This window comes from Neodiprion lecontei, chromosome 4, assembly GCF_021901455.1.
Source record: "Neodiprion lecontei isolate iyNeoLeco1 chromosome 4, iyNeoLeco1.1, whole genome shotgun sequence".
Lineage (NCBI taxonomy): Eukaryota > Metazoa > Arthropoda > Insecta > Hymenoptera > Diprionidae > Neodiprion > Neodiprion lecontei.
Window position 1 is genome coordinate 10,418,160 of NC_060263.1, and position 21,011 is coordinate 10,439,170.

At 37.4% G+C, this 21,011-nt stretch overlaps 1 protein-coding gene and 1 long non-coding RNA gene across 3 annotated transcripts in view; one reads left to right on the forward strand and one right to left on the reverse strand.

Moving 5' to 3' along the window:
• LOC107220968 (serine/threonine-protein phosphatase 2A 56 kDa regulatory subunit epsilon isoform) overlaps positions 1-21,011 on the forward strand; it is a 96,382-nt gene that overhangs the window by 28,613 nt on the left and 46,758 nt on the right. The gene's annotated exons all lie outside the window — the stretch shown is intronic.
• LOC124293846 lies at positions 1,683-20,820 on the reverse strand. The gene is made up of 3 exons (XR_006903718.1): positions 20,764-20,820; positions 14,465-14,470; positions 1,683-1,693 (listed from the first exon to the last, which is right to left on the reverse strand). It is a non-coding gene; the product is annotated as an uncharacterized LOC124293846 (long non-coding RNA).

Below are 21,011 nucleotides of genomic sequence, written 5' to 3' on the forward strand. Positions count from 1 at the left end.
TGTGGTTTTATAGAATTATCTAACAGCTCCAATCACAATAGTAATTTCAAGATGTCCGTTCATTTGTATCAAGGAAGTCATTGCACCTGAAAGATGAAGATGGATATCCTTCTTATCGAAGACGAGACTTATGCGCCAATTTGGTTAATTTTAATGTCAAAAGTGTCAAATTCTATTTCAACATTCATAATCAAATAAATGGAAACATATTTTACGATCTGAACATTAATTTCAGTTATGTCAGCTAAACTTATCGAGATGGATCTAAATGGGTCTAAAAAACTATCAGCACTGTAAATGAGAAATATGGGTGCTGCGACTAAACGTTCGTTGACTTAATCGAGTCAATAATTGAATCAACTGATGTTTAGTTACAGTGGCCATACTTCACATTCGGTGGCCCGTGTTAGTAGATTTAGTTGATATTATTTTTCTTCTCCGCGTGCATTAGTTGGAGTAGATCGTTACATCTTCGTATGTACGTGAAGTTGCTCGGTATTTCTTCGGATTATTGACAAGGAAGGCGAACGAACTTGTTGATATAAAAGAAATAATGTTCAAACAACCAAATAAATGCACAGTATGCGTTAGTTGGTGAATTTTGTCACTTTGAGGTAACTTTGTGAAAATTTTTTAAGTTAATCCTATACAAATCATGTGCGCTCGTCGCCGTACTGTGAAAATATATCCCGCAGGGGTTGATTATGGTAACAGATAAAAAAGAACCGAAGATGCGTAAATCTAAGTAATAGCTACGATTTAGCGAAAACATAGCACACTTGAGCCACTAACAAAACCTTTTTAGGATTGCGTCTGTAGTTCGTAGTGATTAGAAAAGTGCCACATCATTTCGATGCGAGTATATATTGATTATGTACTTCGCACACGTATTATTACGGTCGGGCAGCATCAATTATAGTCGATAATCTTCAGCGTTGCCATCGATGCGACTGTTCGCATTTCGCATATTTGAACCTGACCTAGATACAACGAAACTTTTTATAAAACAGCAAATTAGAATCTGCGGTGCTCTTGGCAGTTGCTTGTTAATCATGAGCGAGTAACTGATTTCAGTACTGCCAAAGATGTAATTATTAAAAACAGAAAAACCAAACAGGTAGCACAAAAGTAGTTCTTCGATTAGGCAGCGAGTCATGGTAACCTGTATTTGATTTGACTCGAGCCCATAACGGTAGGTGTTTTTCATTACGGCACCACTTTCGCGTGCGTTCTTTAAATTCAAAAGAATGGCTGTTAACTGCTTGAAAGAATGATTTTGCTTCATAAGCCTTTGAGCAATGGTTTTGTAATCGCGCTAAGCCTTTGTTATATCGATTCATTGATAAGGAGAGTCCAACGTTTTCCAGATAACGTGAGTATTGGTCGTTCAGGTGAGATAAGGGACACCCGGTGCCACGCATACCTTCCGATATTGAACGGTCGATCATTGCCTGCACAAGCATATGGGAATATCTCGGAATTGATTACAATGGAATTAAATGGAATTGTATTTTCTTTCCGCACCTGCTAGCAGCCACTTCCCTCCCTTTCTCTCTCCTCCCGCTCCCTCTTCCTCTCGCTCCCTCATCTTCTGCACGCGGAAACCATTCGTTCAGAATTCATCAGCCTTTATTTCCTAATACACATAGCTCAAATATTAAGATATACATGAAAAGTTATCATAATTTTATCGCTGCATGCTGTTGGGTCATTGCATAATTGCCTAACTTGGGCACGTCGTTCGAATTTTTATAATTATTTACAAAATTCTACGGTACCCAGAAGTGGAGAACCGTATTCACTTGACGCAACAAACTCTGTATGTTATTAGAATAGCTTGGGCTCATAAAAATATGAAGTCCTAACGAGTTTAAAGTCGGTAACGTTAATGTAACGAGACATTGAGAAAAGAATCGCTGAGTTACAATATCAAAATAAATTTGCGCGAGCTGAGTTTCGACTTTGCGAAAAGTGAGAATTATGCTTTGCTTCATTATGCTTTACTAAATCTTGGACAATGTTTAGATTGCAACAATACAATTTCTTCTAAGAATACATCGTTACTTCAACGTTACGAACTTCAACCTCATAAATGTACTGTGCAAATAAATTGGCGTATTACGATATGTACTTTACTGTAACGTGTTCGGCCACCATACCGGCAAGCCAAATTAAAAACGACAATAACCGACCACACGGACGCACTCAGGCTACGCACAGAGAACGCACCGCTGGACAGGGATTAACGGACGGTCAAGGCGCAAGGCGGAATTGATCCTTTCGTCGTTTGGACATCGTCCGCGGCATTGAGAATTGCGTATAAATAGAAGTGTCTCGGACACGCTGATCAGCAGAGCCATGGTATAGCTCCTGACTACCTCGTCAATTTCGAAGCGTACCATTTCGGTGTGGCAAAAGGCTCACCTGCCTCACCAATCTTTTTAACGGTGGAGCACCTTCGTTAAGCTGGCTACAGCCGATGCGGCATGACAAGTAAACAGAAATTGGAGAATTAGTCAGTGATTACACGCTTTTTAATTGTGGAAAAAAAAAGAATATTTCGCTCCAGCCGTTAAAAAAAAAAAAAAAAAAACGCGGCAAACCCAGATCACTGTTAAGCCGGCATAGCCACATAGTGAAAATAAAGCTCAATTTGAACAATTCCCCTGATGTTTTACTCTCCAGCAAATCATCGTTGCGTAAAATTTGTTGTACGTACGTAAAATTTGTTAGTATATTGATCCATGAATTATTCGCTAATCAGTCAAGGCCAATAGACGCGAGCCCCGCTTTCCAGGATTTCCAGGACCCCCCCGGCATTCCACTCCTGATTTCGAAAAACCAAACTGTTGACGCGGCAAACCGCAATTCAAAATGTTATGGACGCTGGAATCGTCACGTTTTTTTTTTTTGTTTTCGTAATTGAGAAGCGTTTAATTAACGACTACTTCTCCAACATGCTAGATTGGTATGGCCATCTTAATGGAAGTACATATTGCGCCTTGTCGGCTGAATTGAGAAGAGCAGATTGGTCCTTAACGTGGGCAAAACTAAGGCCCTGACGATTGGAAATAATCGTTACATCAACCAGCTGATGAAATACGAGATCAGAAATGTGATCGTAAATAATATCCCTATTTTGTTTGCGGCCACTGCCAGAAACCTTGGGATCACGATTGACTCCATTCTGTTTTGGTGGGTAGAGACAGACGAGATTTGTAATAAAGTATTTCCACCAACCATGCGCAATAATCTTGTCTGTACCTACACTCATCTCACCTATACTCTACTATGGAAACATTCTACTCACGGACATTAGTGACGAACTTAATCCGAAACTTGATCGGTTATGAAAATCGTGTGCGCGTTTCGTTCTCAACATACGTCGAGACTAGCGTATCACACCCTATCCGAAGCAACTAGAATGGCTAGAAATCAATCTTAAGCTCGAGCACCGCGTCGTATTAAGCGTTGTAATTGTTGTTCCACGACCTATCAAACGTCATTCAAGTGCACGGCCATTGCACTACGGAACAACACGCATAAAGACGTTCGGAAAGTTAAACGCCCTGACATCTTCAGTAGGAAACTACGCGTCTCCTACTACATAGACAATGTTGTTGTTGTCTTTTTATAATGTCTCAATATTCTTAACGATATTAACCTTACCAACCAACTCAACTTTCCAGCATAATGCTGCTTTAAGTCGCATTTATTTTGATTTTTTATCTCTTACCCTATCCTAATTTATTTTATACTCTTCTTTTGCATCTATGATTAGAGACTTTAATTTTTATTTTCTACACATTGAACACTCCTGTTTTTAATCGTCTAATATATTGTGTATATATATATTTTCGGATTTATCAGGCCTCAAACATCGAACCGTTTGAAATAATGATGTTATTAATCCATAAATGCTACAAAACTGACTCGTATCGTTGATTAATGAAATTTATTAATTAACATTTCATTGGAAGTCTATAGTTTTAATTTTAAAATCAATAATATTGTGTATTTAAGTGATATGAGTCAGTTTTGTAGCATTTATAAATTAATAATATCATTATTTCAAACGGTTCGATGTTCGAGGCCTGATAACTCCGAAACGACTTACCTTGCGCAAATCTTTATTCAGATCTTTTTTGTAGAGCGTAAAATTTCCTACAAGAATATGTTTTTTTATATCTTCGCACTGATTCGTTTTCGAGCAATAAAATTCTAAATTTAAAAAAAATTTTATCCCATGTTATTTAAATGGGAAATAGAAAATCGAGAATCGCCACCTCTAAATATCAATATTAAGAGCTCATATTTTACCGAGGTCATTTTTGAGGGACACTCGGAAGATTTTTCAATGTTCTTCGAAAAAAAAAAGAATAGTCGGTTTTTTTGAAACACTCTAGTGGTCATCCGTAAAGAGTGATAGTAAACTGTCTATCTATCTGTCTATCTTTAACTCATTCTCATGATGATTCGGTAATAAAGGTTGCGTTTTTCGGCATTGGTGTGATGCGGAGGCCGTGACGTTAACGGTAAAACAGAGGAGGAAGGGTCCTCGGGCTGATCTCAAGTGTTTTGTTCCTGTGGGGGGTGGCCGAATGAGAGAGGTAAAGACTGCCGCTCCACCTGGAGAATCAATACGCCGGAGATGGGCCGATGGAGGGGAAGGAGGAGTAGGGGAGGGTGAGGCGCAACCTGTGACCCCACCCTCAGCAACATCACCCTCGGTCATTCCTCGTGTCTCCGTAACGTACCGCAGCTATCGTTGACTACTTCATACCCTGCACTACGAAATCTGACGTTCTTCCACTGCAACATGAATAAATTACTCAACTTAACCTCACGCGTATAAGCCGCCTCCTCCATGCACTTTCATTCCAAGCTCACACGGTAATTCCTTGAGCACAGAGTCAGGGATCAACTTTATCGCAATTTTTTTACCCCACTACCCTGCCTTTGTACCTCTGTTATGTATACGAAGATAATCACGTGATCAGTTTTTCCAATATTGCATTGTCAAGTCAGTGGATACAAATTTCAATCTCATTCTTTTTCAGCGGTCAGTGATTTTTGATGTAACTCGTTAAATTAATCGATCTCCGTTCTTCCGAGTCGATTGAAATTCCCGTCGTTTAGTGATATTTTATGTTATACCTGCATAACGTATTATACCCCAGACGCGTCATAGTTTTCGTTTGAAATTAAAACCCTGCGCTTGTGGGCTAACGCAGTCCTGATAACATTGATTGAGTTAATAGTCTTATAATACGAAGAGTGAAGCAAAGTAACCTCTAGTTTGCAGTGGGATTTATGTCACGCGATAGCTCAGTCAAATTTTCAATTTTAGGCTGGTGTTGGTATAATATGTTGAGCTACTGTATCGTTTAGTCTTTTCACCTATTTTTCGTACAACTACGTTTTGCTGTCGAGTTTTAGCATCGACGAATTATAGATGAAAATCAATGGCTCGATATTTTAAGAGCACCAAAATCGCCAAGGCAGCACCGAATTATTTGAACTCGTTTGCTTGAAATCTGGGGGTACTTCACTTGTGAGCAAAAAAAACCCCGGCGGATTTTCGCTCTCAGGGAGTGCGGATAAATAATTGATAAGTAAGTATTCTGAAATCACAGAAATCGGTGAATTCGTACCAATTTATTTCCTACTTATTCCTCCGAAAATTGAGGTGTTCTCATTGTAAGAAAACTACCACTAATGATGTGAATTTCCAAGGTTTGTGACATGGCAATTTATCTAAGAGGTAGACGTTATCATTAGGGGTTGATCGAATCATGTTACTCCAATTTATCGTATCGAAAAAAAAATATATTTTTTTTTTCTAACATTTTTAGTGGCACGGAGTGAGTTTATTTCGTATTTGAATCTTTAGGGTGCTTTTTTCACCGGAGGGATGGCTGGTTCAAATTCACACTTATGTATTTTGAAAGCACAAAAAAGTAGCAAATTTCTGTCTCATCCTCGTTCCGATACATTTTAATGCATTCGGGAAAAAAATTTTGTGGTCGTTCCAACTTTTTATCAGCCTAGGTTGACCACGGCTATTTCGAAAGGGGTTAGAGGCACTAGAATTGGGGTTGAAATATAAAAATAGCATCAAATTAGCACCAAATTCTGATTTTTGTTTCATTGGGATATCTGAATTCCTTCGCTGTCAAATTTTTGTGGACGGTCCAAATTTTTGTAAATCCAGGTTGGCCTCGCACATTTCGAAAGGGCTTGGTGCACCAAAATCGGCGTTTGGGCACAGAATTAGCACCAAAATAGCACGAAATTACAATTTTGATCTCATTTCGAAAAACGATGTGGCCAGTCTAAGTTTAGAGGCGTACGAATTGTCGGTTTCCATTAGGGATTAATTCTCATCCAGAACTTCTTACTTAATTATGTGCAAGTAAAGCGTTTAGAGTGTTAAATATGTCAAACACACTCCAGCAGCTTTCTTACGGGGAGCTGACAAAAAATTTATCAGCAAAACAATTTTTTTTCATTTAGGTTCAATATCCCAACGCTGCCGTTTAACTTACAGTGTCAAATTCTGCATGTTTTGATTATAATTTTTTTTCCTGCATATACAAGAACTCTTTCACTTACAAAATTGTAGGATCAAATTATCAACTCATTATAAGACAATATTTTTTTTGCTATTTTGGCACGAAATCCGTGTTGATAAATATTAAAAAAATTATTGCTTTTAGTTTTGTGTGAACACATTACATAATCGATTAATCGCGAAAATGTAGATTTATTTGTTTGTATTAAGATTACTTATTACTCAATCAAATTTTACTGCATCGAATAAGTTTTTATTCCAACCTACGTAAATGAGCATTCTGAGGATTTATCAAACGTACAGTCCAGTCAAAGAGCTGTAAAGACAGTAATGATATTATGTCGAAGTTTGAGGGTGCAACTGAAGGTAATGTACTTGAATTCACGTGAAACAATATTTCCTTAACACTGAAAAAAATTGTAAAACCTTAAATTTTAGCTATCGATGGCACAATTATTAATAATTGTGAGTAAACACTGTTACCGAATCTCTTTTCAGAATGAAAAAGTCGCATCGTTTGAATGATTCAATGAAATAGGGCTCATTTTATTTGTAAATGAATTATCTATCAATTTACGTAATTAGATTTGAAATTTCGTGCAAGGTTAAAGTATTTTTTACGAAGACATTGGCTTACTATTCATCATTTATAATGAGTTCAGTTATCATGTTTTTAATCACCTGAGAAATGAAATAGAAGACATGACTTTGTTGAGATTTATTGATGTTACGAAGCGTTTTCGATGTCTTTTCATGGGCGGTTCTTACAGTTAAACTATTGAACACAGGTGGTTTCACTCATTTTACATACATTTTTACTTTAGCCTAACCGTTTTCGCACCGTTTGCGGCAAAAATCCCCGTGGTGAGAAAAATTAGTTGATCTTTAACCAGTGTGAAATTCATAAATTTCCGGTGATTCCGAAAGTTAATGGCGGTAACAGGGATCGAACCCTTTTTCATTTACATCTTGAGTTACCGGCGTGCGTTGTGCCAGCGTGCGAGACTACGGAACGGGAGGACTTAAGTTGAAGTCTCCATGAGGTTGAATTTAGTAACGTTAATGTAACGAAACATCAGGAGAAAAATACATATTTTCCTAATTTTAAAATGATTTTCAAGGAACCAAGATTTTGAAATATGACTGCGTTTTCTTTCATTTCGGTTTACTGAATTTCAAACAATTCCAAAATCACGAAATAACGGTTTTTTCAATAATGGGGCATTTCACGTGAAGTGGACAACGAAAATAATGTGAAGTTTTGAAATTCGTTCATATTTGTCCTAATTCTACTGTAAAAAATATGGAGTATATAATATATAATATGAGTATACAATATTGATTTTGAAATTTAAAGTACTTATGCCTACATAGGTGACATCGCACCACATTTACTAACTAATTGTAAGTATGTTCTTTTTTCGCGCAAACCAGCCGACCGGCGACCTAAGCAACCGTCAGGTTCCACGCTCAGTGCGACACGTATGTACTTTAATTCATCCATCTCATAAACTAATGTTGATTCTATTTTGAAACTATTAGTGTACTATCTACAAACGTTAACCTAGTCTCTAAATTTTTTGAAAAAAAAAGGTCGAAATTGTCAAAAATTCTGGCTTTAAACATTTGCTTCAAGTTTTTTACAAAAAAAAAAAATCAGTTTTCCAAACTAATTTCATAATTGCAAAAAACAATCAACTTTCTATAGAAACCAGCGTGTTCAATATTTTATTGTAAAGTTGTTCAATTAGAAAAAAACTATTTCCAAAAAATCCCTATTTCAATGACGTCTGTTCTTTAGAGGGCCATAACTTGTGAACTAAACCTCATTACAAAAAAAAAGAAAAAAAAAAAAAAAATTTGGGTATTCACATTCGTATCTTTTAGAAGTACAATTCGGCCAAATATCAACGAATTTCAGAACCTCGCATATTTTTCGCTGTCCGCTTCACGTGAAACGCCTCATATGGTAAGTCCCTAGCGTGTCGAAGAGCACTTGAGCGAAAGTTCGCAAAAAATGAGAGACGGGTCGCGTCGTTTATACGCCAAATTGACAAGCTGAGGTTTGAATTCGGTCGGGTTACCTCAGGGCAACGTTTTCTGCGGTTAAACTGTTACTTTCCTACTAGACCCCTTTCCGAGTACCAAGTGACTAGACTAAAGCTGAGGTTTGAACTCGGTCCCGGCTTCTGCAGTTTTCTCTGCCCTCAAGCTAATGCGGGTCTTTCTATTGAGTATCTTAAGACAGCTGCAGACGTATAATGATGGTCACTAATTCATCCTTTGCTTCTCCCTGCATAGGCCTTATGGGGACGTGCCATATCGAGTATGAAGGGTGTTGATAGTGATCATTGTTGTTATTATTATTAATGCTATTATTAAACTGAGAGAAATTTTTAGTTCCGATTACCGCTCAGTCTTTAACTATTTTCATTTTTTACCACAATCGAAAAATATATTTCTAGGTACAAAATGAAAATTAGTTTTGTAGCTGTTACCAGAAAGTCTAGTATCCGTTACTATTCTTTCTCATTAGGATCACTGTTACTATATTTCCTTGCAACTGTTGCGAAAATTTAATGGTTGTGCGACGATAATTTGACGTTAAAGCCTTATTTAACTAAAAAAGTAGAGTAAACCGAACAAACTGATTTTGCGTTGCAATTACCAACAAAGAATCGGCAATAGCGCAAAATGGTTAGCTGTACCTCGTTTAGGGTAATTCCAACAATATTCAAACAGTTTTTTACTGAATTTTTCTAGTCACTATAACAAATGAAATTTTTCTCAATGTAGTATTATGTTTGATATAATTTATTTCGCTATTGAAGATGTATTCATATACAGAGTGACCCAAGACTATCGCCTCATAAGCTACCAATGTGTTCTTACTGCAAATCTGGGACTGAAACATTTTTTACTTTCGATAGGAAATTTGTTTGCGAATTACAGCCAATCGAAATTGGCTAATTCGGTAGCATCTGATTACTTGGGAAGGTTGCCTAGCGCGTTACGGTCAAACGATGATCTACCAGCCCTGTTTTCGTTCTGTTCTGAAGCGTCAGATGCTGCTAAATTGGCCAATTTCAAACTGCTGTAATTCGCCAACGATAAATTTCCTCTGAGAAATAAAAAACGTGTGAGTCGCAGATTTTCACGAGGAAAACACAGGTAGCCTATGGGGCACTGGTCCTGGGTTACCCTGTATATTGATCGAAATAGACGGCTGTGTACGTCGGTTTCGCGTTGTATTCCACGTGCCTAAAATTCAAAATTGCTAAATCGACGAACTATCAGTTGCTGTTTTTTAACGTTATTATTTTTTTTTTAAATTTTTTTCAAAAACGTGCTGGGTTGCAATCCCAATAACCAAGATCCTTATTACGTATGCTGTCCTGGACATTATCTAGTGTTATTTTTTCACGAATTATTGCCGATCATGAATTAAGTATTTGAATTCCGTCCTGTCAATATCGTTTATTTGAGTGGTGTATAAGCATTCAGAGTGATTACCGGTGACTAAACTTATAACTGCAACCGATTGCTTGAGACTGTGACGAAGCAATCAGTCGGAAGCTCAGCAGCCAGCGTTGGGCCAGCGTTCGAGTGATTACCTGCGGTGACTAAAGATTGTTAAAGACTGATCGATCGGAACTTCAGGTACATTTCGGGTTGTGAATACTGAATTCACCGCGCTATCCACTCGGCAGCGTTCATGAGTCGCTGCTCCTATAATCTGCATCCCGATAAACATCCGAAAGTAGGCCTGGTCAAGATTTTTTCAACGTGGTGATTATTTCAACATAAATAAGTATTAGGTATGTTCAAGATGAATACATATCGACAAACAAAAAAAAAAAAAAACACTAGTTTCTCAGAATATCTAAAATTTTTATCAAAATCTAGTTGTAGTTGTACTGAGTATTGTATGATGTATGGACGGTATTGATGTGTGACTAAGCATTAAGGGAGTAATCTACTGAAAATAATCCCCCTAAATCGTAAACTTTTTACTTCAACTTTGAACGCATATTTTTCACCGAATAGTAGCACGATCCTCATTCATTTCTCACAGTAAAGTTACAGATTTTTTTGCGAAAAAAAAGTAATCCCGTGACAAAATTTGTAGCAAAGGTAGAATAGAAACGTATGTATTTCAAATAGCGAAGTTCACACTCCTTAAACACAACGGCGAGCTCCAAATTTTGGGTGTGTTATAAGGTACGCTAACTGTACAAAGCGAAATGGATTCTGGCAGATTTAAGGCCACGCGTGTTTGGAACACACGAGAAATTGGTTGAGAACCGTTTGGCACATCGGTAACCCGCCGACAGGCGCTGTGCAGTACCTAACCTAACCAGGATCTCGGCCCGCAATTAAGTGGAACTGGTCGGTAAGATCGCGCACCGAGATTCCTAACCAAGATCGCGGGTTGAGCTCGTCGGCGCGTTACCGACGTGTCAAACGATTCGCGACCAATTTATCGTTTGACCCAAGTACGCGTGACCTTCGATCGGTCAAAACCCGCCTCGGTTTGTGGAATTGTTAGGAGGATAGGAGTTGTTGCGTATCAACAAAATTTCTTTAATATAAATAGTCTTATTTTAATCTATATATATCCTTTTACGGTTGGGACTCTAATGGAAGGTAAATCGCAAGTCAGGTCAAGCCATCTAGAAATGGCAAAGGTCCCACATTTGGCAAGATAATGCCGCGCTGAAGGAACTATGACCCTAAACAATAATGAAATATCGAACAATGATTAAATAATTGAGGAGTCGTACGCGACTTTTAGCGCGGGTTTTACCCATTTATAACACTCAGTTCGCTGCCAGACGTGGACGCTGGCCTGCCTGGACTGTAGGTACGCAAAGGTGCGGAAGGGTCGCGTAATGTTTAATTTTAAGACATACCTGCGTGCTCCCACTTCCCACCTACGTAAATATTTCCACTTCTACAACTAGCACTTCCGGTACAAGTTCTCGATCAATCCTAAATTCCCGACAATCACAATAATCGGCCAATGTGAAAAATCGACTAACTAACAAGCTCCTAGGCCCTCCACATTTCCGAGAATCTTGCAAATTCCTTTTTTCATCATTAACGAAAAGTCATTACACGTAGAGTCCTCAAGTCAACAACAACTACCCAGCAATTTCAAGTCTTAACCAAATATCTCAACCTAACGAAACATCAAGTCAAATAATTATTATTAATCGGTGTAACAAAAAACTATTTCGAACTTTGACAAAGTCAATCAATAGATAATGTCAACGTCACTAAAATAAAGATTTAAATTTATAAACCACTACGAATAATACAACTTGTAATCTTGTTAATCAAATATCTTATATTCAACGTGTAAATAAATAGTTAGGTTTTCCAAAAATCGATTCAACAAATAATTCCCAATTAAATACCCCCACTTTGCTAAAGTGTCGTGTGGGACAATACAGAAGTGCTAAGCTTTTTCTTTATTCCACGACTAGCGAAGATATTTTTTTCCAATTTTATGCCAAGTGATCGGGTACTTGGCAGCGTCTTCGACATTTGTAATGTTTTTGCTATGCATTTTACAACGTTTTGTTCAACTAATATAATATAATATCATAGTTACAGAATTGTTGAAATGTAAATCATTTTCAAATGGTTTTATACAAGTATCTGATAGAAGTTTATTCATCGCATTTGATAAGTGAAGGCAGTGCTATACCATCTTAGGTATGCTTTTAATTTTTTAATATTTCCTACTTTGTATTTTCTAGATATGCGTTATCTATTCTTGTATTACTCTTTATGCACATCATTTGTGAATATTCACTGCTTACAAATTAAAGGGGTATCAGTGTAAAATATGATAATACAATACAATTTTTATCTTAGCTGATGAAATTTTTTCAACCCGATGAGTACTCTCTAGTAGAGTTATACGTGAAAGCATTTACAGTTAACTCACTGTTTACGTAGTTTCTAGTTATCTCGTTCGATTTTGTATCTGTATGTACAAATGGAGAAACGGTTTGTTGAATTTATCAGATGAGAGGATCAAACGTGGTGACAGAAATGCTTTGTTGATTTAAAGAAATTTCATCAGATTCAACGAGAAAGTGGTCAGAACGATAGTTTAGGTTGTTGAATGAAACAATATTTATTTGAATCAACGAAATTTTTCTTTCTCATATTTGAATGCCATATTTAGTTATGTCCAGAATTTTTTATTTTTTGTTTACCCGAAAATTATGACAATACACATGAAAACGAAACAAGAGATCGGTCTTTTAATGAGTTTTTTACTTGTTGATATCTAAAGAGTAGTAAGTGTTATTATGTTTCAATCGAACAATCATCATACGAGACTTGTCGATGACTTGAGTCGAGATTTTGATGCCATAAATCCACCAATTTGAAGAATTCGTACCTAGTCGTTTATTCGAAATCGCGGTCGTTACCCGTGCATTTTTACAAAGTGATGATGATTTCACTTTTCTCCCTGTTGTTGGATATTCTTGAAAATCAATAGGGGTCCAGATCTCGATAATACGAATCTTGTGAATTGTAAACAATTCTTCACATTTTGGATTCGGCTCGAAATCGACAGGCGTCCAGATTCCGATAGCACAAATTCACCTTTCAAATTTCAAGCATTCATATCCAACCGTTCACCCGAAAGTATGATTGACAACGTTTTTTAAAAAATAATCAATAACCTTTCTACTTCTTATTGGATTCTGCCCAAAATCAATAGAGGTTGAGATTTTGACGGCAGTAAGCGACCTTTCAAATTTCAAATCGATACATGAATTAGAATGACTGGAATCGTGTTCGAAAGGTCGGCGTTCTGCAATGAAGACGGAGAAAAAGAAGAATTATTTGATCATCTTTGATAGTTGGTAACTCAAGAACGCTTCATTCGATTTCGATGTAATTTGTGTTGAAGCGTTGCACTGACTGGGAGTCTTGGTCATGCGAATTTCATCAAAAGCTATCAATCAGTTTCGGAAGTATGACGTTTTTTTTATACTGTACCTACTCGAGATATAGCAACGAGTATCCAGGATAAATGACGGCGATTCGCTACTGGAATCTTAATTCTCACTGCGTAATATCTTGAAGGGAAATGACTCCTTACAGATTATGGCTAAGTTAACATCCAAGCGCACTTGATACGAAAACACTTTGAACCTATGAGGAAATTTCTCGTGTAAACTCGTCGTATAACGGTCGCTTGGGTGGTGGTCCATATCAAGTCTGTAAAATGTAAGATTACACTTCGATTAGTTGTTTGATCGATTGGCCGATAAAAGACGTTCCAAGAACTATAGACACGAAGTTGCATTTATGTCTCGTAATATATTAAGCATGGAATAATATTCGACGTCTACAATGCTCCTTACGAAGATCTGGCCATTCTTCGATGGAGCTTACATTTTACTTTTGGAACGGCACGAGGTTTCAAGTTATTTCATGACTTCGTAGGGTCATCAACGTAACAATCCATTTTCTGGAAATATTTATATTTCACAACTTGAAGGTATAAAATTCATTAAACCTACATAACAAACAATATTGAAGTTGGTAACGTTAACGTAACGAAGCACTGAAACGAAAACTATTGATTTATAGTTTTGGAACGATTTTGAGAGAGTTTAGTCTGCATAATACGACTACATTTTGCTTTAACTGTGGTTTACTGTTAATCTTGAAATAGCGAAGTACTGATTTATTTCTTGAAAACGCATCGTTATACTAACTTTACGGACTTCGTCGTAATAAAATGCAACATATTCATATACTCATATTTTAGAAACTCAACTTCTCAAATTCATTATCCCGAGATTGCAAAACAACAATTTTTGTTCAACACTTCATCTATAAGTTAAAGTTAACAACTTCAATCTTGTGTCAATTCAGAGATCTGCTACGTAAAGATTTTTTTGCAAACTGTTCGCGTTCGTTCACAGAGATTTCATGTCGACCATTCAATAAATGACACCCTGTACGTATACATTAGGTATCAAGTGACAGTGATGGAAGTAAACCTGTGATAACGATATCTTTAAGAGTTTGATTACTTCATTCCCGCATAGTTGAACTGATTTGCTTTTGTGCGTAAAAAAGAGCCATTACAACCCTGGAAACAGAAATCCGGTAAGCGCCTGAGAAAATTCGGACGAAAAATACAACGAGCAGAATTTTTTCGGAAAAGTATTTATAGATATGAACGCACCGGCAAAGTTTTGTAGAAATTAACAAGCTCGTTGAGGATTCAACAAATTCGAAATTAATACGCACTTTGATCAGAACGTAGCATATTCCATATTATGTACATAAGCAATGAGGATAATTCGGTGAAATTTTTAAAATTTATTTACGACGCCCTGCGCTTGATTTTAATAAATCAATTTGCAGTAAGGTCATTGTCGAAGTGTTGATTGGTTATTTGTGTAACACGTAGATGAGGTAACTATGCATAGGCAGATTTGGGCTGGTTTTTGTTCCGCTTAACACATGAAAGACATTGCAGAATTGGAATTATCAGTTATCCGTTGCATGTCTCCCACTATGTTTAACAATTTCGTTTATTTTAATCGATTTTAATTCTTTTTGAAGTCCTGTCGAAACATGTACGTAATTAGTTTTATCCAACGCGTGCATGAGAAGTGCTACTTGTGCCTGCAAAGAGTGGCGTAAGTTGTGCTATACATACAGGAATAGAATAAAGGTACCGCGCATGCGTAGAATGGATCGATTTTATTTCCCGCACTAGTGCTTTTCGCTTCTCGAGCTCGCTGCAGCAAGCACGAGAAGCAACAGTTCTCATGCATTTGTTTCATAAACAGTTATGTGACACTTGTGCGAGAGAGCGTAACTCGTAACACGAGTAGCGACCAACTTCAGAGCATGCGTATTAATAATGGCGGCTTTCAACTTCGATTTTCGTGCGTATAGTCCCCGATTTCGGAACAGTGCGGTAAACGCACGCATGCCTAGAATTCAATTGGTCGTTTGTCCACACTAGGGCTTTTTTGGGTGCATCTGCACTTTTGAATATCTCAATTGTACGCACTGTATTATTGAGCGTAAGTTACCTAACTCCAATTTTACGAACTATCAGTGGCACCGTCCGTGCTTATCAAATCAAATTTTCCTTCGTAGGTGTCTGAAAAGTAGCGTATCTCACACGTGCGATCACAGCATTCCCCTTGGCTCACGCTACGTTCAAACTAGTAATCGTGACATCGCAGAACTCGCCTTCGGTTCGTGCCGCCAACTTCACACTTGTATTTGTGTAAACGCAGCTCTCGCCTTTGCGACTAATGCTGCAGATTTTACGCTCATGGAAAAATGCCTACTCTCTGCACTTGTGACACAATGTACTATTTCTGCCAGAGTAAAATCTTATCAATTTGTAAGTTTTATTTCCTACTTTCAGTATATAAATGCAAAAAGTCTTTTGAACCTACCCGGATTGCTTGATAATTCGCGGCTGAAGGTGGAGCGTCTATCGCACGAATGAGAATTCCCAGAGTTGGAGTCATGCGGCGGAAGGCCGCATCACTCTTGACACTGATTTATATACGAAAGATTGTCCACTGTGTTAAATATACGATTTGAGTCACGATTTCAGCGTCTTTTCAGTCGTGACGGCTGCTGGATTTATATGATAAGTAACGCCACTTTTACATTTCATACGGTTTGTCGATTTTGGTTTCCATCTGTTGCGACCATAGTTATATAAGAATAGACCGCGCCAGTCATGGGCGAGCATGTAGGCGGCTGCAATAGTCGCGTAGAAAGAGAGAACTGCAGGTTTCTCTTTTTACGCGATTATCGCATTTTTCGCTCACTCCCGCGGTCTATTCCTATATGTCTATGATTGTGACTGAATGAGCTTGCTTTTTCGTCAGAGTGGTTCGGGTTGGAATTGGTACTACTTTTTTTTTTTTGGCCAATCACGAGGTCAATCATATCGGGAAAATTATAGCAACAATTGATATATACCGACTTCATGACACTCGTATATGTTGGTGTAAGGAGTGTGTTTTATTGGCAAAATAGACCGTTCCTAATTCGGTATTATTAATATTGGCAGATGACCTTCATTTATGACAGTGTTTCGTTATTTGAGAAGCGAGTGTAGAGTGTTGGAATGCTTCGTGCGTATCACTCGCCAAATCGCGTAAAAACCATTTTCGGTGTTACTGCTGGTTATTGGCGACAAACCCCTATTCCTGCGTTACTTTGTCAACCATAGTGAGCAATCAAAGAACAACAGCCCGTAACTATTGAATTCTATATTGACTGTTTAAATCGAGCAATCCTAATTTCAGGTGCGCAAAAATTGCTTGACATACGGTATAACATACACGTGCATTGCGCATTTATTGGCGTGGGGTGAGCAGCTGGAAAAGAACTCCTGGAAATAAACGAGCTGTAGAGACTTAGAGACGGGCACAGAGACCTTCTGCCAGAGATTAAAAGTCGCAATAAAGAAGAATCCTTTAGCTTTGCAATTGGATAGTTTTCGTATGTAGATGATAATTCGAGTACTTACGTGCGTGAAAAGTCTGTGGGATAAAATATCTGGTATTATTACCTTGTATGAAAACAAAACAAAAAAAATTATGTTTTACAGCCGAAAGACTTGGGTATTAACTTGAAATTACACGAGGAGTATTGAATGCAAACTTGACTAGATTTTATCCCTCAACTTTGCTAATTTGAGTGAATGTTTGTCAAGTAGTAGCTCCTCTAAATCCTCCGATACTGTATGAATTGGGAGGACATCTACATATAACGTGTCTCCGCACGCGTGTCAATGTGTGTGCATAGTAACAACGCTAGGTTAGAATTAAGCTGGATCTGACGCGTTGTTTTCGAAAATTGGCCCGAGCGAAAAAACTATTATTTTGAAAATTCATTAGCGTTTAAGGGGATGTTAAGGTAAGAACAGTTACGAAATGATCAGCTTATTCGATGTCTTGTTGTGACTAGATTAATAGACGAAACAGAGTGAACCGACAGAAATATAAAAGTTGCGGATTTCCGCCTTAGAAAGCAAAAAAGTTTGTTAAATTATCTGAAAAGTTGACTTCTGTACGTCTGTTTTAGTAGACCTCTGCAGAAAAAGATTTGCAAAAGGGTGGCCACATTTGTAGGCGAACGGAATGTCTCAGATACAAATATCGAGAATTTTTAGAATTGTCAATATATCCCCTGAACTCCCACAGGATCGATTTTTCATAAACTGAAATTTGGGTTAGGTGCGATTTTCTCGCGATACAAACGTTTCTGAAATTACCGAAAAACATGAAATCTAATAAAGAAAATCGCAATCGAGCCAAATTCAGTTTCTTCGAGCTTTCAATTCTGAACAGTAAACCCAAAATAGATTTCTAGAATCAAGGTCCGCCTCTAGGGATCCTACGTTTTCGGTTGAAGTTGATACCTGTACCGAATATTAATCGATGGCCGCTAAACAAGCAACACTTGTTTCCGATGCGACGCGACCTGACAAATATGGAAATTTGTACACATCTTCTATAATGATTATACACAGATATGATGTTCGTGTTTTCCTATTATCGTGCTAGAGGTACAGTGTACAGTGCTGCTCCCTCCCTCCCTCCCGCCCACCCTTCCTCCCTTATTTTTTCCAGATTGGGGCTCAAGCGATACGTTACGGAGGTATCCCATTCTTCCGAACGGGGTGAATAACAGGATGAAAGAATAAATACTTCTCTCTCTTTTTCTCAAAAGGGAGGCCATTAGGGTGTCAAAAGGAAACAAAAAAAAATTTGTTTGAAATGGAATACCTCAGTCAAATATGAGATGTTAATATTGATATTTAGAGGTGCTTATTTTATTTTTTCCACTTTCCATTTGAATATCATGTAAAAAAAATCGGAAAATTTTTGATTTTTTTTTGTTTTTTACGTCGACGGCCTTGACTTGTAAACTATCTGAATACAGATTCTTATAGAAAATTTCACGCTCTATAAAATAGTACTGATAATGAGATGGAACTTTCTTAACTTTAACCGATTAAGAGATATTAGCTTATAAACATTGAGTCATCTCGAATAACATACTGCAATAAAATAAAAACTAGAGCCAATCTAATATAACCATAATTATATTTCTAAATTCTACATTCTCAAATACCAAACTTCGCAGAAATAATCACGGCAGAAAATTTTTGTTGAGTTGAGTTGAGTTGTGTAATAATTGGGAAGCCTCAATATCAACCCTTACTGAAAAACCACTATCCCCCATAATCTACAAATACAAGAGAACTGGTAGAACGGCATGCTTTCCTCAAGTTTTCACGTGTGATTCCTGCTCGCCGATGTACTTATTCGAAAAATATTTACCAGCGTTAAAATTTTGATGCCGTACCCCGGCTTTCCAAAACCCACTCTCATCCCCTCGTAAACTGCGTCGGTAGGTAAAATGATTCACGGACTGGCCGATCCACGGATACCTACGTCTATGTAATTCTGCCTACGGGTGCATTTTTCTAATATATACCTGCTTGTACAAGTTGAGTGTGTAGGGAGGGATCTCTGCCAAGATAGAAATCGCCATCCATAAGGTCAGTGATTCTCAAATTAAGCTTGAGGCGTCCAAATAAAACGCGCACTTCTCCGATCTCGCGAGAAGAGGAAAAAGGTTAATAACGTATGAGGGGGTTTACATTAATCGTACAAAATGAAGATAAATTGAATAAATATGTAGCCAAGGCTTTATCATGCGGTGACAATGATAACAAAATGCAAGTACGAGATATAGGCTATGATGCATCGGGCTCGCGCCCTCTTACGATGTTTCATATTTAAACAAATCCTCTGGTTGAAAACAAGAGAAATGTAGAACGGACGAATCTTATTACTATAACCGATCTTGTCTCATTAAACCTGTCAGCCTGACGTTTTTCTTCGAGAGATTGGAACACTGTGCTGCGGTATGAGAGTCGAATTATCGAACTTTATACAGGCGGTTCGAATATAAAGCAAGCCGTAAAAACATGCGGCTGATATTGTTTGCATTTCCAAACTTATCCAGTGTGAGAAAAGTAGCTGTTGCGTCGCCACATTGCTGTCTGCTAGCAATTCGTTTACGTAATCACGAATAGTTGTGCCGAGCGGGGAGTGTTAAAGTGTAGCGAATCCTCCCGACATCTCACAAAAAAAAAAAACGACGTTTCCTTTACAGTGTAACTCCATTCTTTATACTCTTAATGCGGTTTTTTTTTTTTTTTTTTTTTTTTTTATAGAATATAAGCGCAAAACTGACATCATTGTAAAAGTTCAAAAAGTTTTCATCGCTATAAAATAACTGATATCAATGATCTATGGTTGTTTACCGTCGTATCACTTCAACCCTTCCCACCTACCCCGAGACACATTGTAGAGTTACATTACTATGCAACAGAGCATTCAATAGTTGTACACTTACTGACCGAGTAATTTTTATATTGCACACATTTTTCGGCAATAAAATTCATAGCTGGGGAACTTATTTTGACTATAAAATTGTTAGAAGTAGAGGAGGGGGTGAAGTTCCTAACGTCAGTGGACTCGTCACATTGATGGAACATTCTCCGTTTTTTAGATTTTATCGGATTTTGAAATCGATTGTTCGAGGGATGGATTTTTTTTCAATAATTCATGTAAAATTAATAAGGTTGATCCAGCGTAACAGTTATTCCATACAAAAAAATGTTGTTTTATAGTAAACTTCGTCATACAATAAATCTCATTTTTTTCCCCTTATTGTAAAGACTGTTTTGACAAAAAAAAAAAACATTCGAACAAATTTTTTTAATCCCATCATATGCCTTCAATATTATTCTTAATTTTATATTATTTACCAGAGTATATAAAAAACGTACAGAAAAGTTGGCATTGTGACCATCGGCTATTTATTTATTCATTCCTTTTACACCGACCGCAGTAGCGCAGCGTGCGAAACGACGGAACAGAAAGACCCGATTTCAAATCCCCAGCCTGTTGAGGAGGATCTGAGCAGCAAAACTGACTCTTCCTTCTAATTGTTTTTTCTTTGTAAAGAAACTAGAAAAAAATAAGCGGGGAACGCTGGCACACTCTGGCGCAAGGATTAAAAATTTTAGTATCGAATACATGATTTTTTAGAATTATTTTAGATTTTTAAACAGGGTCGATTACGTGGTCGTTTTCAAAAACCGTAGCTAATTCCAATGGATTCGAAATATTTGAAAATAAAATTGGTGCTTCCGAGAGTGAAAAGAAATCTACCAAAATCTTGAGTCAAATCAGAAAGGTTAAAGGTCAGATTCAGGTCCAGTTGGCATGGAATGCTCCATGTACACTCAATTCACACAAATGCAGTTATTTAGCCAGTCAAATATAACGTTTGTAATACGAATTCACTTATTGTCCTGAGTTGACAAACC